The sequence below is a fragment of the Mobula birostris genome, chromosome 1 (assembly GCF_030028105.1).
Source record: "Mobula birostris isolate sMobBir1 chromosome 1, sMobBir1.hap1, whole genome shotgun sequence".
Classification (NCBI taxonomy): Eukaryota; Metazoa; Chordata; class Chondrichthyes; order Myliobatiformes; family Myliobatidae; genus Mobula; species Mobula birostris.
Genome location: NC_092370.1, coordinates 100,889,369 through 100,906,034, shown reverse-complemented (window position 1 = coordinate 100,906,034; position 16,666 = coordinate 100,889,369).

Genomic DNA, 16,666 nt, shown 5'->3' with positions numbered 1-16,666 from the left:
GTGAGTAACTCACTTCGCACACCCCCAACTCTGTTTGACAGCACAAAGGTTGGAAAAGAGTGTAGGAGAGATGTCAGAGCTTGGTTTTTTACAGAGAGAGGTCAGGGCATGAAACATGTTGCCAGGTATGGTAGTAGAGGCAGATATTTTTAGGGACATTTAACAGCCTCTAAGATAGGCACATGGATGAAAGAAAAACAAGAGGGCTATGTGGAGCAAAGCATTAGATTGATCGTGGAGTAGGTTGAAAGATCAACGCAACATCATGGGCCAAGGGACCAATGCTGTGCTGGACTGTTCTATGATCAATGTTTATATAGATCAACAGTGTGATGTAGTTTTTTTTTACTTGCCTGGATCAGTGCTGTTCCAACAGATTTGATGCTGTACAGAACAAAGGAACCACCTATCACTTCTAAGCAGTTACCATTTCAGCTGTCAGTTCACAATAGCTGTAGTACATATATAATATTCATAAGATGTAGTGCAATGACTGATTGAAGTTACTTCAACAGCACCTCTGGAAAGTTAAGGGCAGCAGATAGACAAGAATGCCATTAGCTTCAAGTTCCTCCGCCAGTCACATGTAGCTCTGACCAGGAAATATATTGCTGTTCCTTTGTCATTATTAGTTCTAAATCCAGGAACTCGCTTCCAATGAGCAATTTACCTTTATGAGACAAAGTATACAACAGGATCCCCGAAAGACAGCATGGACCATCACATATTTGTTAACACCCATATATGTAGGGACTTAGCAGTGATTTACCAGCACCACAGAGATTCAAAAAAGTGGCTCATCACTGCTTTCTATAGGGGAAGCAAAGATCAGCAAGCTCTCTGTCAAGCTCTCTTGACAGCCAGCACCTTTTCCCCAGTATGGAAATGTCCAATATCAGAAGCCATCCATTTCAAGTGAGTGGAGGAAATGTTTCAGTGAGATGTCAGAGGTAGATTTTTTTTTATACAGAGAGTGGTGGAGAGGTTGGTGAAATAAGGATATTTAAGAGGTTTAGATAGGCGTGTTATGAAGGGCTGAGGGCTGTGTAGGAGTGAAGGTTTAGGTTGGCTGTGGAACGGGTTTATATAGGTCGGCACAGCACCATGGGCTGAAGGGCCTGTACTATTCTGTACTGTTTTATGTTTTAACACTGAATATTTGTCTCACCAGAAGCAACTGCATTCTGTGAATGAATTAAAAATAGTATATTGAGAGAGAAATTAGGGGAGTGGATAAATATGATACATTAGATTTTGGTTCTTAGACTTACAATTTATAAATTTGCTAAGATGGTAGCCTTGAAATGATAGTTTCTGTCAAGTAATCCAATGGATACATTTCAATAAAATGTCATTGTCTAGCATATTGATGTAAGGTTAATTGGTTTCTATAAATTACCCCTAGTGTAGCTGGCTAGCAGGAGAATTAATAATGGAGTTTCCGGACATGTGAAAGAGGATAGATTACAGGGAAATATGTTGTAGAATGGGATTAATGGGAATGCCCTTAGTATTGGCATAGATTCATACATACCAATCCTCATGGAGGGATCAGAAGTGGAGAGAATGAGCAGCTTCAAGTTCCTGGGTGTCAAGATCTCTGAGGATCTAACCTGGTCCCAACATATTGATGCAGTTATAAAGAAAACAAGACAGTGGCTATGCTTTATTAGGAGTTTGAAGAGATTTGGCATGTCAACAAATACACTCAAAAACTTCTATTGTTGTAACATGGAGAGCATTCTGACAGGCTGCATCACTGTCTGGTATGGAGGGGCTACTGCACAGGACCGAAAGAAGCTGCAGAAGGTTGTAAATTTAGTCAGCTCCATCTTGGACACTAGCCTACAAAGTACCCAGGACGTCTTTAGAGAGTGGTCTCTCAGAAAGGCAGCATCTATTATTAAGGACCCCCAGCACCCAGGGCATGCCCTTTTCTCACTGTTACCATCAGGTAGGAGGTACAGAAGCTTGAAGGCACACACTCAGTGATTCAGGAACAGCTTCTTCTCCTCTGCCATCCGATTCCTAAATGAACATTGAATCTTTGGACACAAACTCACTTTTTAAAAATTATACAGTATTTCTGTTTCTGCTCATTTAAAAAAATCTATTGAATATATGTAATTGATTTACTTGTTTATTTATTATTGTTATTTATTTTATTTTTTTCTCTGCTAGATTATGTATTGCATTGAGCTGCTGTTGCTAAGTTAACAAATTTCATGTCACATGCCAGTGATAATAAACCTAATTTTGATTCAACGGTCTGGAAATTACAGCAGACCAGTTATTTCATTTTCTTTAAGTTTATAGGTATAGTATTTTTCAAGATGAGTAGGAATCTAAAGAAGGTTAGCATTCCCAATTTGTTATCATACTTGGCATCATTACATTTAAAAAAAGAGCCTGATCACTTTTTTTCTACTGTATCTGGTGCTCTCAGTGTGGCTTCCTGTATAGAACATAGAATATAGAGTAGTACAGCACATTACAGGCCCTTCGACCCACAATGTTGTGCCAAACCTCAAACCCTGCCTCCCATATAACGCCCCACCTTAAATTCCTTCATATACCTGTCTAGTAGTCTCTTAAACTTCACGAATGTATCTGCCTCCACTACTGACTCAGGCAGTGCATTCCACGCACCAAATACTCTCTGAGTAAAAAACCTTCCTCTAATATCCCCCTTGAACTTCCCACCCCTTACCTTAAAGCCACGTCCTCTTGTATTGAGCAGTGGTGCCCTGGAGAAACGGCGCTGGCTATCCACTCTATCTAATTATCTTGTACACCTCTATCATGTCTCCTCTCATCCTCCTTCTCTCCAAAGAGTAAAGCCCTAGCTCCCTTAATCTCTGATCATAATCCATACTCCCTAAACCAGGCAGCATCTTGGTAAATCTCCTCTGTACCCTTTCCAATGCTTCCACATCCTTCCTATAGTGAGGTGACCAGAACTGGACACAATACTCCAGTTGTGGCCTAACCAGAGTTTTATAGAGCTGCATCATTAAATCGCGACTCTTAAAATCTATCCCTCGACTTATGAAAGCTAACACCCCATAAGCTTTCTTAACTACCCTATCTACCTGAGAGGCAACATTCAGGGATCTGTGGACATGTACCCCCAGATCCCTCTGCTCCTCCACACTACCAAGTATCCCGATAATTACTTTGTACTCTGCCTTGGAGTTTGTCCTTCCAAAGTGTACCACCTCACCACTTCTCCGGGTTGAACTCCATCTGCCACTTCTCAGCCCACTTCTGCATCCTATCAATGTCTCTCTGCAATCTTCAACAATCCTCTACACTATCTACAACACCACCAACCTTTATGTCGTCTGCAATCTTGCCAACCCACCCTTCTACCCCCACATCCAGGTCATTAATAAAAATCACGAAAAGTAGAGGTCCCAGAACAGACCCTCATGGGACACTGCTAGTCACAATCCTCCAACCTGAATGTACTCCCTCCACCATGACTCTTTGCCTTCTGCAGGCCAGCCAATTCTGAATTCACCTGGCCAAACTTCCCTGGATCCCATGCCTTCTGACTTTCTGAATAAGCCTACCGTGTGGAACCTTGTCAAATGCCTTACTAAAATCCATATAGGTCACATCCACTGCACTACACTCATCTATATGCCTGGTCACCTCCTCAAAGAACTCTATCAGGCTTGTTAGACATGATCTGCCCTTCACAAAGCCACGCTGACTGTCCCCGATCAGACCATGATTCTCTAAACACCCATAGATCCTATCTCTAAGAATCTTTTCCAACAGCTTTCCCACCACAGGTGTAAGGCTCACTGGTCTATAATCACCCAGACTATCCCTACTACCTTTTTTGAACAAGGGGACACCATTCGCCTCCCTCCAATCCTCCGGTACCATTCCCGTGGGTAATGAGGACATAAAGATCCTAGCCAGAGGCTCAGCAATCTCTTCCCCCGCCTCGTGGAGCAGCCTGGGGAATATTCCATCATGTCCTGGGGACTTATCCGTCCTAATGTATTTTAACAACTCCAAAACCTCCTCTCCTTTAATATCAACATGCTCCAGAACATCAACCTCACTCATATTGTCCTCACCATCATCAAGTTCCCTCTCATTGGTAAGTACCGAAGAGAAGTACTCATTGAGGACCTCGCTCACTTCCACAGCCTCCAGGCACATCTTCCCACCTTTATCTCTAATCGATCCTATCTTCACTCCTATCATCCATTTTTTCTTCACATAATTGAAGAATGTCTTGGGATTTTCCTTTACCCTACTTGCCGAGGCCTTCTCATGCCCCCTTCTTGCTCTTCTCAGCCCCTTCTAAAGCTCCGTTCTTGCTTCTCTATATTCCTCAATAGACCCATCTGATCCTTGCTTCCTAAACCTCATGTATGCTGCCTTCTTCCACCTGACTAGATTTTCCACCTCACTTGTCACCCATGGTTCCGTCATCCTACCATTCTTTATCTTCCTCACGGGGACAAATTTATCCCTAACATTCTGCAAGAGGTCTCTAAACATCGACCACATGTTCATAGTACATTTCCCTGCAAAAACATCATCCCAATTAACACCCACAAGTTCTAGCCTTATAGCCTCATAATTTGCCCTTCCCCAGTTAAAAATTTTCCTGTCCTCTCTGATTCTATCCTTTTCCATGATAATGCTAAAGGCCAGGGAGCGGTGGTCACTGTCCCCCAGATGCTCACCCACTGAGAGATCTGTGACCTGTCCCGGTTCAGTACCTAGTACTAGATCTAGTACGGCATTCCCCCTAGTCGGCCTGTCCACATACTGTGACAGGAATCCATCCTGGACACACTTAACAAACTCTGCCCCATCTAAACCCTTGGAACTAATCAGGTGCCAATCACTATTAGGTAAGTTAAAGTCACCCATGATAACAACCCTGTTATTTTTGCACCCTTCCAAAATCTGCCTCTCAGTCTGCTCCTCTGTATCTCTGCTGCTACCAGGGGGCCTGTAGAATACCCCCAATAGACTAACTGCTCCCTTCCTCTTCCTGACTTCCACCCATACTGACTCAAAACAGGATCCTGCTACATTACCCACCTTTTCTGTAGCTGTAATAGTATCCCTGACCAGTAATGCCAGCCCTCCTCCCCTTTTTCCCCCCTCTCTATCCCTTTTAAAGCACTGAAATCCAGGAATATTGAGAATCTATTGCCCTGGTGCCAGCTAAGTCTCTGTAATGGCCACTACATCATAATTCCATGTATGTATCCAAGCTCTCAGTTCATCACCTTTGTTCCTGATGCTTCTCGCATTGAGGTACACACACTTCAGCCCTTCTACCTTACTGCCTTTACACTATTTATTCTGCTTCTCTTTCCTCAAAGCCTCTCTATATGTTAGATCTGGCTTTACTCCATGCACTTCTTTCACTGCTCTATCGCTCCGGGTCCCATCCCCCTTGCAAATTAGTTTAAACCCTCCCGAACCATGCTAGCAAACCTACCTGCAAGGATATTGCTCCCCCTCAAGTTCAGGTGCAACCCATCCAATCTGTACAGGTCCCACCTTCCCCAGAAGAGATCCCAATGATCCAAAAATCTAAAACCCTGCTCCCTGCACCAACTCCTCAGCCACGCATTCAACTGCCATCTCCTTCAATTCTTACCATCTCTGTCACGTAGCACTGGCAGCAATCCTGAGAACGCCACCCTTGAGGTCCTGTTCTTCAGCCTTCTGCCTAGTTCCTGAAACTCACACTTCAGGACCTCATCCCTCTTCCTGCTGATGTCATTGGTACCAACATGTATCACGACTTCTGGTTGCTTTCCCTCTCGTGCCAGGATGTCGTGCACCCGGTCAGAGACATTCCGGACCCTGGCACCTGGGAGGCAACAAACCATGAGGGTGCCCTTCTCACGTCCACAAAATCTCCTGTCTGCTCCCCTGACTATAGAGTCTCCAATGATGACAGCTCTCCTCTTCTCCATCCCACCCTTCTGCACCACCAGGTCAGAATCAGTGCCGGAGGCCCTGCCACCGTGGCTCACACCTGGTCGGTCGTCCCTGCCAACAGTAACCAGGACAGTAAAGTTATTATTCAGGGGAATGGCTACAGGGGTTCTCTGCACTACCTGTCTACTCACTTTCACTTTCCCCCCTCTGACTGTCACCCAACAGTGAGATTGGCCGTAGACAGGGAGACTCATTTTCCAAACACCTACACTTCATCTGCCAAAAGAAACAGGATCTCCCAGTAGCCAGCCATTTCAAATCTACTTCCCATTCCTGTTCTGACATGTTAGTACATGGTCTCCTCTGCTGCTCTGATGATGCCACACTCAAGTTGGAGGAGCAACACTTTATATTCTGTTTGGGTAGCCTCCAACCTGATGGCAAGAACAGCAATTTCTCAAACTTCCCTCTCTTTCACCATTCCCCATTCATGTTTTCCTCTCTCATCTTATCCCCTTACCTGCCCATCATATCCTTCTGGTGCTCCTCCTCTTTCCCTTTCTTCTGCCCTCTCCTATCAGATTCCCCCTCCTCCAGCCCCTTATCTCTTTCAGCAATCAGCTTCTTTACTTCATCCCTCCCCCTCTCCCTTTTTCATCTATCACTTACCACCTGTTACTTCTTCCTCCCTTCCTCCCACCTTCTTAACCTGATGTCTCATCCTATTTCCAGTCCTGATGAAGGGTCTCAGCCCAAAATGTCGACTATTTACTCTTTTCCCATAGATGCTGCCTGGCATGCTGAATTCCTCCAGCATTTTGTGTGTGTTGCCCGACCAATTTTTAAGCTTTTACCATTGCTTTTTCTTCTCAGCTGCGACTATCATCATCAGCTAATGGAATCTATACCAGCCAAGTGACATCACAAAACGACAATCAGTTGAAGAACCATCTAAGATGCACCTGTTTTTCAACCAGCTGTGATTATTAATTATGCATGGAGCCAAAGATATTTAAATCAGTTTATTCATAGTGCAGTATGATTTCAAAAATAATGGATATAGAGAGCAACAAGACTCTGAATGTCTACAGACTCATAGTAATCAGATGCTAATTATTCCTCCTTTCTGCATTTGACAACTTCTGCTATGCTGAGATGGCAAAGCCAGCCAAGGTATAGATGAGTATATAGATAGCAGTTAACCTGTTTTTTCCGATATAAATGGATTACAGTGCACCCATTGTACGTACTGTATGAGTACTGGATGAATGCTATTTGTGTTGGGAGCCTGACACCTCTTTATTTATTTCAATAGGAAAGGCTGAAGCTTGGACTGTGTGTGATCAGTGTCATGAGGTTCTCAGCACTTGAACCAGCTATTCTTTGCGCACCACTGGGTCCTCACACCCACATGGAATGGTTTTAGAACATAACAGCACAGAGTCGAGTCCTTCAGCCATGATAGCTATGCCAACTGTAATGCCAATTTATACACTATCTCCCTCCATTCCCTGCCTGATCATACATCCATCTAAATATCTCTTGAACGTTGCAATTGTATCTCTTCTACCATTTCTCCCTGGCAGTGCACTCCTGGCTACTGCCTTAAAGAAATTGCCTGTTAAACTTTCTTTAAACTTTCACCTTCTCAGCTTAAAGTTAAACCCGCATGTATCTGCTATTCCCAGCCTGGGAAATAGATGCTGCTGTTCTTCCTTATGTATGCTTCTCATAATTTTATAGCCTTTTAAGGGGTCGGCACTCAGCCACTGACGTTCCAGAGATTCAATCCAAGATTGTCAAACCTCTCTTTACAGCTAATGCTAGGCATGGTCGGAGAGAACCTAATTATTTAACAATTATCATTGTTGAATCAGGAGGTGGTTCTTTGTTCTTGTCCAATTGCCTACCACACCGGGACCCAATTGAGATCCTTGACCAACTTGGCAGCTGAGCCATTTCATTTGACAGTCAGCAATCTGCCTGTCAGGTTGAGGCTAGTGCCCAGAGCCAGACAGCAATAGATGAAGGAAGCATTTAAACCAACTTGCCATGGTCCAAAAGCCTTAACGGAGTCAGGGATTTGGTGTTCTCATTTGATTGCACAGATAAATTCTATGTCTCTGTTAACTTAATGATTAAAGGTATTATATAAAGTGCTGATTGTTCCTATCCTGATACCATCATTTCAAATCTATGCCAACTTGGCATGAGGTAGGCAGCAATCTATTTGCAAACATGGTTCTCTTGCTTATTACAGCAGTGACTATACCAAAAATATTTCATTTGCTGTAAGTGCTTTGAAATGCCTTGAAAAGAACAAGAAAGGTGCTGAGTAAGTACAAGCCTTTCTCTCTATTTATTGATGGTGGGTACACTGCAGACCTGGAACAGAACCTGGGTCAATTTGGTGACCATTCAAACGCAACACACATAGCAGTGTTCCAAGAAGACATCTTTGGCATGATCTGCAGCTTTTCTCAACGGCCATTATTGTCTCAGTAGTGACAGACACTCAGTGGACACTTTATTAGATACACCTGTACACCTACTCGTTAATGCAAACATCTAATCAGCCAATCATGTGGCAGCAACCCAATGCTTAACAGCAAGCAGACATGGTCAACAGGTTTGGCTGTTGTTCGGACCAAACATCAGAACGGGGGAAGGAATATGACCTCAGTGACTTTGACCATGGAATGATTCTTGGTTCCAGTCTTGTTTGAGTATGTCAGAAAGTGCTGATCTCCTGGAATTTTCACACACAACAGCCTATAGAGTTCACACAGAAAATGGTGTGAAAAGCAAAAAAAAAGATCACCCAGTGAGTGGCAGTTCAGTGGCAAAAACACCCAGTTAATGGGAGATGTCATAGGATAGCGGTTGCCAACCAGTCGATTGTGATTGACCGGTTGATCTTTGAGACTTTCCCAGTAGATCCCGAAAAAAAAAGAAAAATAAATACACAAATATATTCTGCCTGATAAATCTTTTGATGCAAAAGCAAATTTTACCCCTAGAGCACATATGTGAGTTATTTTTAACCCACACTTAGTTGCTTTCCCTGGTTATTGTGTTACTCTTTTTCCACTGCCCAGCATTGTGCATCAGATGTGTGCTAACATCATGTGACTATTGCCGCTGTCTGTTAAATTCCATGGAGCGTGGGAGAGCTTCGTTTATCTTAAACATAAACGAACAAACGGGCAAACTGTCCAATGGTGAAAGAAAACAACACATGTGGGTAAAAATGACTCACTAATGCATTCATGACTTAACTAAAATTTGATCAACTTTAATCGGTTTTGACTCTATTATGCTGCTATTTATATTACGTCAGTTATGCAAAAGTTTGATCAGTTGTACTGCTCTTTCTTTCTTTTGAATTTTTTGCCTTTGATAGCGTGAATTCATGTTTGGCATTTCGGATACTGTGCTAGTAATTAGCATTAATTTTAGTTTTTACTGAAAAGTTAGCACCTCTCTTTCTCTTTTGATCTATCTGTTGTATGCTTTTCAGTGTAGCTTGCGCTGCATCAAAGTGACCAATTAGATTAGCTAAGAGTACAGACTATCGCAAACATCAATATACGGCACTCACTGGTGATATATACATCAAGTCCTAGTAGCTCTACTGCAAGGTAGCTAGCTAGCATGGTGGAGGCTCCACGAAAGAAGGCGAGAATGTACAAACTCCATCCAGAATGGGAAGAGGAATTTCTGTTTACCTTGGTGAAAGACAAGTGTTTATGTATGTTGTGCCACCAAACACAGGCACTGACTAAAAGAGGGAATCTGGAGCGGCACCGCAACATCAATCACCAGAAATTTAAAGACACCTACCCCCCAAATAGAGCAATCTGTGCCAGGAAAGTTGAGGAGCTGAAATCGGGGTTGAAGGCCCAGCAATCGTTTTTCACAAAACATGCTGCTCAAAATAAGGATCGACAAGTGTTAAAGGACTTGTCACTCTGTGAATATTTTTCACTACAGTTCGATGAATACCTGGATGTAATGCAAACAACCCAGCTTGTTGTATTTGTCAGAATGGCTTTCTAGGATTTTACAACAAAGGAAGACTTCCTCACTCTTTTGCAATTAAAGGAAAGAACGAGAGGTGAGGGTATTTACAATGAGTTTTAAAAAATGTCTGTGAAAATGACATTCTCATTCATAAACTGGTGGCAATTACTAGTGATGGGGCCCCAGCAATGCGTGCTGTGCGCATTGGTTTTATAGCACTGTGCCATAATGACCCCGATTTTCCCGACTTCCTGAATTATCACTGTGTGATTCATCAGCAGCCCTTGGCTGGGAAGGTCCTAGACTTTTCTCATGTAATGACACTGGTGGTCAAACCGATAAACTTGATTCGAGCAAAAGCGCTTCAGCACCGCTTATTCAAGGCGTTATTGGATGAGCTTGATGCCGCTTACAGAGACATACCTCTTCATGCTGATGTTCGGTGGTTGAGTCGCGGCAAAGTGCTGCAACAATTTGTTGACTTGCTGCCTGAGATAAAGACTTTTCTGTCGACAAGAGACAAGGAGCACGAGGAACTGTCAGATGATGCGTGGCTACTGGATTTAGGTTTCTGACAGACCTAACAGCTAAATTAAACACACTTAACAACGAGCTCATGGGAAAAGACCAACACCTTACCCACATGATAAACACAGTAAATGCGCTTAAGACCAAGCTCAGTGTTTGGATTTCAAATTTAAGAAACGGGAGGCTGACACACTTTCCCAACTTAGAGAAAAAGTTACAGGCCATCAAGGAAAAAAATACTTTTCGCCCTGAGCAGTGCTGTGCTTACCTAGACAAACTGGCAATTGAGTTTTGGGGAGTTCAACATCATGAAAGATATTGCTGCATTTATTTCAAACCCATTTCTGCCAATCGATATAGAACAGATAGCAGCCAGATTCCAGCTAGTATTTGGTGTGCCAAGTGATATTGAAATGGAAACAATTGATTTGGAAAATGACCTCGATCAAGGGACGATGACTCTTAGGGGCTTGTCACCAAGGAGAAGTTTCCTCATCTCACCACATGGGCACTAAAAGTCAGTGCCTACTTCGGGTCAACTTATCTGTGTGAAATTGCATTTTCACAGATGAAAGTTATTAAATCTAAGTACAGGAGCTGTCTTACTGACAGACACCTCACAGACTGTCTCAGACTGGCTGTCTGTAGTTATGAGCCAATTTTCAGGCAACAAGCAGAAAGTATTCAGCCCTAGTCATCACACTGAGTGCAACAGTCAATTTTTATTCATTTATTTTTCATGTTGAAATAAAATTAAATAGTGAAACTTAGAATTAAAAGTATGAAGCATTGTAATATTCTTAAAGAAAGACAGCTATGGCCTGTTTGATATGCTAGTTACAGTGTTTTCTTGGTTAAGTTAATTTGAAAGTTTGACAAAAGCATTTTATGTAATCCAAATACAATTAGCCCAAATAAAAGGCCTCGAGTTAGAAGTAAAATCTGAGCTGTTTTTCTCTAAACAATTTAGTAGGTCGATCTCGCCTTTCACTAAGGCCAAGGTAGGGGATCTTGGGTTTAAAAAGGTTAGCGACCACTATCATAGGAGAATGGTCAGACTGATTCAGGCTGACAGGAAGGTGACAGTAAGTCACACATTACAACAATGGTCTGCAGAAGAACATCTTTGATTGCACAACACATCTAACCTTGAGGTGGATGGGCTACAGCAGCAGAAGACTACGAACATACCTTCAGTGGCCACTTTATGAGGTGCAGGAGGTACCTAATAAGGTGGCCACTGAGTGTATGTTCATGATGGTTTCAGACCACACAGTAAGGCTGAGACAAACTCTGCAGTCATGCATTTAAATATGCTCCTGCAGCTGTGAAAAGGAATATCTGGTCCAGTGAAAGATAAATCCGATCCATGATTATTGGCTGCTGTTACACTTTAGTCCGCTGTTCATACGAGTTCCCAAAGGTATACTTACTCTCAAGACTAATTAAAATCAGTTACTAAGCTTGGCAAAGATAGGAAAATACTGATCAGATTGTCACTTTCTAACTTCTCATTACTAAATTGTTCCTTATTGCTAAGATACCCAAGGGTTTTTGCAGATTGCTGCCTTTGCAAAGAGAAGAAAAATACGATGGAGTCATAGAGTGATAGAGCATAGCAATAGGTTCTTCAGCCCTGAATCCATGCTAACCATCAACCACCATTACACTACCCTACTTTAAGCCTTCTTTAATCTCTACATTGCCACTAACTCCTCTACCAGGTTCTACCACTCATCAACACAAAAAGGATAATTTGTAATGGTCAATTAACTTACCAACTTGCACATTTTTATCATGTGGGAAGAAACTGGAGCACTGGAGGAAACCCAAGCAGTCAGAGGGAGAATGTGCAAATTCCACACTGACAAGGTTGCTGCAGTTTCCTCCCACATGCTCAGGTTAGTAGGTTAATAGGTTACATGGGTGTATTTGTGTGGTTTGGGCTCAGTGGGTCTGGAGGACCTGTTACCATGCTGACCCTCTAAATAAATAAATGGATAAATAACACGAACAAACAATGCTGAAGATCAGGGTTGAACCAGGGTCACTGGAGCTGCAATTAAATTCACACTTAAAGGGGTCATTTTTAATTTGAGACATGCAATTGGTGGTTAGCTGGAGAACTGTGTCAAAACGCTATCCATTGTGAGACATGTGAAGCTGAGCTATTTTGAGGTTCAGGCTTGTTCTATACAGTGCCAAGAATGGCATGCACCAAACCAGAGTACAAAGGCAATGCATTAAGGAGGAATGGCAACTGGTGAAATGTATACACAGCCACCAGGACTTGTAGCTTTAAAGTAAAAATAGGAAATGCTGGAAATGCTCAGCAAGTCAGACGGTATTTGTAAAGCTCCTGTAATTGCTGTGTTCTGCATTTCACAGTTTGAGCATTGTCTGCTTTTCCTCTGCCTTCATTTGCCTTTTGTATTTACAACTCCGCCAAAAAGATCAGCTGTGATTAACAAGCATTCACCACCTTTTGCATTTCTGTCGTCTAAACTTGCATGGTCTCCACCCTATCACAGTCATCCCTTTTGTTCTCTCCACCTCTTTACTGTCTCAGCAACTTGAAACATGCCTTGATTTCTCACTTCTCTAGTTCTGATGGAAGGTCACTGGCCCAAAACATTAAATCTCCATCTCTCTGTGGATACCGCCTGATTTATTGAATATATCCAGCATTTTCTATTTTTATTTCTGCAGAGAAACTAGGTTAACACATCAGGTGACCTTTCCCATTACCTAGCATCATGTAGCTAAAAATAGTGTACATGAAAAGCATTTCCAAGGAGTATTGCAGCTTTTGCTTCTGACCACATATAAAATTAAGTTAGAGTTAATTTTCTAGGCAGCATTAAGCATGAGTAAGCAAACTGGGTATAATCCAGAACCCATTCAGATTCCTCAAAAATTACAATAATCATTAATTCTACATCTGAATGTTTTTACTTTACAATGCTGTTGTCCTCACTTCCTTGCATGTTGGAGCTTCACCACTCATCTTAGGGCATTGAAAATTGTCAATAAATCTGCAATTTATAAATGCCTGGCATGCAAGTGAAACTAAAATATATTGACTTAACAATCAAAATTTATCACAGTTTATTGACTTCTTCATAATGAGTTAACATAGTTCTATTTAAGCAGCCATCTTTAACCTGCTAATAAATTGTTGATTCCTTTTCTGAATTTTTCAAAAATTTTCTGATTTATTTATAGAGGTTGACTGATAAATTCAATAATTTAGAAGATTAGTTAATAAAATACCAAAAGCAGTGAATAGGAATGTCAGTAGCTCACTTGCAACACGAGGGCTGATTCTGCAATACCAGGAATCTCCGGACCACCCATCAAATAAGCAAAGCTCCATGACAGCAAAACACATTCAGAAAATTGCCTTGAAGTAGAGAATCTGCCCAGAATTTTCCAAAAAAACAAACTGTAGCTGGTGAGACTATTCCAGAAGCATAGAGACAAATAAACATCCTATAATGGAAGAAATATCTGAGTTAATTTATATTCGAAAACAATTGGTAAATCCTTAAGATTAAAGTGATCTGCACATGCATGTAAGTGACTAGTCTCTCCTCTTCCCTAAGATAATTCCCATTTCCATCTTCATTTCCATGCCTACTTCAGCTCCATCCATTTCCCGATCTCTACCTCCATCACAGTTCCATTATTACTACCAACTCCAATACTATGTCCTGCCTCATCACCACCCCGACCTTTACTTCCAATCCAATTTTATCACTACCCTAACCCAACCTACCATACAGCCACTTCCCAGATCTTCATCTCCATTCTCAACCACAGACAGGAAGAATGTCACTGGATAAAAGAAGATTGCCTGCAAGTACCTTAATGGTTGTATTACATGTGGCCTGTTCCATGTGATCTATCATAAAATGTAATAAAAATACTTATTCCAGCCTCAGACAGAGGAAGGGCATCTCAAAGAAAGACCTTTCCAGATGCAGTTAAAGCTAGTGGTTTGACTGAGTCCTATTCAAATAATGTAGCATGCTGACTATAATGTGACAACTTTTTTACAAATACCAGTCTGCAGCATCTCTATATTATACTCAAAGTGATTTTAATTAATACATGTATGTAAACATAAGGCCTCTGTAAACCTTTACTGTACTGTGCATTTTTCATGTTATTGTGATATCATGAAAATCATGGATTAATGTAACAGAAAGAGAGATAACGGAGAGATGATGAGGGGAGGCACAGGAGAGAAGAATGTAAATGGAGACCAGTGGAGAGTGATAATGGATTAGCTGGTTAACAGTGAGAAAGAAACTGAGGAATGCAGAAAGGCTGTGGATAGGAAGAAGGGAGTGGGTATATGGTAATGTAAAATTACTCTGGATGTGTGGTTAAAGAATCAAAGGATGATGAGTAAATGAAGAACAAATAGTTGCAGGACTGACTACAGCGAAAAAGAAAATGGGAATGATATTGATGGGATTGATCTGCTGGGAGCTGGCATGAATGAAATAGGCTGCATTGTCTATTTCTATAAGAGGTAATGATAGAAAATTGAAAAGCTCCCATAACCTTGGACTCAATTTTCAAGGACTCTTCATTTCATGTTCTCCATATTTATTGTTGGTTTGTTTGTTTGTTTGTTTGTTTATTTATATTATTTCTTTGTTATTGTGTTTGCACAGTTTGTTTTCTTTTGCACAATGATTGAACACCTAAGTTGCTGCGGTCTTTCATTGATTCTATTAAAGGTTATTATTCTATTATGGATTTATTGAGTATGCCCACAGGAAAATGAATCTCAAAGTTGTATGTGGAGATGTTTATGTACTTTGATAAATAATTTACTTTAAGTTTGAATGGTATGACAACACAATTTTTCAAAGGGACAGGAGGTAATTAAAAATAATGGGAAGCATCTAACCGGGAGTATTTGAATTGAAAAGATATGAAAGCAACATAAGGTGACCCTTATGTAAATTAGGAGCAAAGACTGGATGATTGAGATGGAAACTTAACTGCAGTGTCAGGCAGTTCAAACTAGGAGGACTGAGGGATGCCATTCGAAGATCACTAGGAATAAGTAAAATAGTCCTGTACTCCCTTAAATTTAATCAAACAAAGATCAAGTTCAAGGTTATTGTTGTTTATAAGCAGGTGCCATGAAAATCAGCTTTTGGCAGTAGCATAGTACGAGGACAAATATACATGAACAGAAACTTAGCATAAATTATACATCAAAAAACACAACATAAATAGTGACAGTATGCGACACTGAGAGAGTGAAAATACATTCCGAAGCAGAGTTATGATTTTTCAGAACCTGTTCAAGAACCTGATAGCAGTGCAGAAGAAGCTACTGTAGAATCATGAAGTATGGTTCTTTGGGCTCCTGTACATTCTGCCTATCAGCAGAATTGAGAAGAGAGTATGCGTGAATGGTGTTAGTCCCAAATGGAGGATGCCAACTTCCAGAGACATTGCCTTTTACAGATGTCTTCAGAGGTGGGGAGAGCTGTACCCATGATGGAACTGACTATTTTCTGTAGCATCCTGCATTCCTGTGGATTGCAGTTCTCATCCCAGGCCACGATCCTTTCCATTGTACATCTCTAGAAGTTGTCAGAATCTTTGATGACATGCTAAATCTCCTTAAACATCTATGAAAATATAGAGACACTGGTGAAGCTTTTTCATGGTTGTGTCTATGCAAAGGGTGAAGGACAGGTCCTCCGAGATTTTGACACCCAGGAATAAAAACTGATCATTGAAACATGCAGTGCCCTAAGAGGGATTGATAGGATACAGGATGAGAGGCTGGGGAATATTAAAACAAGGAAAGTAACCAGGTCTCAGGAGAAGGGATCATCCATTTCCAAGGAAAAATGTCTTTTGGATTCTTTACCCCAGAGGGATCTGCCTGCTCAGTTTACTGGCAAAGACAACAGAAGTTTATATCATAAGGAATTTATGAGGGAGTTAGACAAGTACCTGAGATGAGAAACCTATACTGTCATGGATATAAAGTGAGGCAATGAGACTAAACATGGCTGCTTAACAACCCATCTCATAGTGGTAAAGGTCATTGATTCTATAACCATGTTAGGGATCTGGAGAGGCAACTGGATGACCTTCGGCTTGTATGAGGATATAATTCATCAAAGTTACAGGGAAATAGTCACCC